The sequence below is a fragment of the Anoplopoma fimbria genome, chromosome 21 (assembly GCF_027596085.1).
Source record: "Anoplopoma fimbria isolate UVic2021 breed Golden Eagle Sablefish chromosome 21, Afim_UVic_2022, whole genome shotgun sequence".
Taxonomy (NCBI): Eukaryota; Metazoa; Chordata; class Actinopteri; order Perciformes; family Anoplopomatidae; genus Anoplopoma; species Anoplopoma fimbria.
In genome coordinates, this window is record NC_072469.1 from 369,503 (window position 1) to 371,215 (window position 1,713).

Genomic DNA, 1,713 nt, shown 5'->3' on the forward strand with positions numbered 1-1,713 from the left:
TTTATGTTCTTATGTTTATGTTTATGTTCCTGTTCTCTCTGTACTAAACTCCACATGTTTAATGAGACTTTGTGTCTTTAAACGTCATTAAATGAAGTTTTAATGATGTTTCAGTTAAACAAAGTGATTCATTCATCTGTGACTCTGTGCTGCCACCTGCAGGAGAGGACCTGCTACTGACACACTGATTATTATCAATATTATTATTATATTATATTATATTATATTACACTATGTTATATTATATTATATTATATCACATTATATTATTGTGACTTTAAGGGAGTCTTTCTCTTCACTCCTCCAACCCCCACCCCCTCCTCCTACTTCCTCCCTTCTCCCTGATGATTTGACAAGAAGGTAAACGATATCAGATCCTCCTTCTCTCAGCCCCCTCTCCCTGTCCACACTCTCCCTCTCTACCCTCTCCAGCTCTTCCCCCTCAGCTCCCCCTTCCCTCTCCACACCCCATCTTACCCTATTTTGCTCCCCTCTCCCCTAAGGAGGTCCTCGACCTTGTTACATCTAACCGCCCCACCACGTGCTCCCTTGACCCGATCCCCTCCACTCTTCTTCAGTCTATTGCCACTGAACTCCTTCCTTTCCTCACCCACCTCATCAACACATCTCTCGTCTCGGGATGCTTTCCCTCGGCTTTCAAGACTGCCAGAGTCACCCCCCTTCTGAAAAAACCATCACTTGACCCCTCTGATGTCAAGAACTTCAGACCGGTTTCTCTTCTACCCTTTCTATCCAAAACACTTGAACGCGCTGTCTCTAAACAACTGTCTTCCTACCTCCACCAGAACAACCTCTTGGACCCCCACCAGTCCGGGTTCAAGGTGGGTCACTCGTCAGAGACGGCCCTCCTTGCGGTGACAGAGTCGCTTCACGCTGCGAGAGCGAACTCTCTCTCCTCTGTCCTGATTCTCCTGGACCTGTCAGCGGCGTTTGACACGGTGAACAACCAGATCCTCCTCTCCACCCTCGAGGGGATGGGCGTCTCAGGCTCTGCACTCTCCCTGTTTGCATCCTACCTGACAGGCCGATCCTACCAGGTGACATGGAGGGGGGCCGTGTCGGAACCACGCATGCTGACTACGGGGGTCCCACAAGGTTCAGTCCTGGGCCCCCTTCTCTTCTCGCTCTACACAACATCTCTGGGTTCTGTTATTCGCTCGCATGACTTCTCCTACCATTGTTATGCCGATGACACCCAGCTGGTCTTGTCATTTCCTCCCGGTGACACCCAAGTGGAGGCACGCATTGCTGCGTGCTTGGCTGACATCTCGAAGTGGATGGCGACACACCACCTGAAGCTGAACCTGGACAAAACCGAGCTACTCTTCCTCCCGGGGAAGGGTTGCCCGCACCGAGACCTGTCCATCACCATTGATGATGCCGTGGTGACGCCAACTCGGACTGTGAGGAATCTGGGTGTGACCCTCGACGACCAACTGTCGTTCTCAGCAAACATTGCATCGGTCACACGCTCCTGCAGATTCCTCCTCTACAACATCAGGAGGATTCGCCCCTTCCTCACTGAGGAGACGGCGCAGGTGCTCATCCAGGCTCTGGTCATCTCCCGCCTGGACTACTGCAACTCACTACTTGCTGGAGCCCCGGCGTCGGCCATCAGACCTCTGGAGCTTGTCCAGAAAGCTGCAGCACGTCTGGTGTTCAATCGCCCCAAGTTCTCTCACACAACTTCCC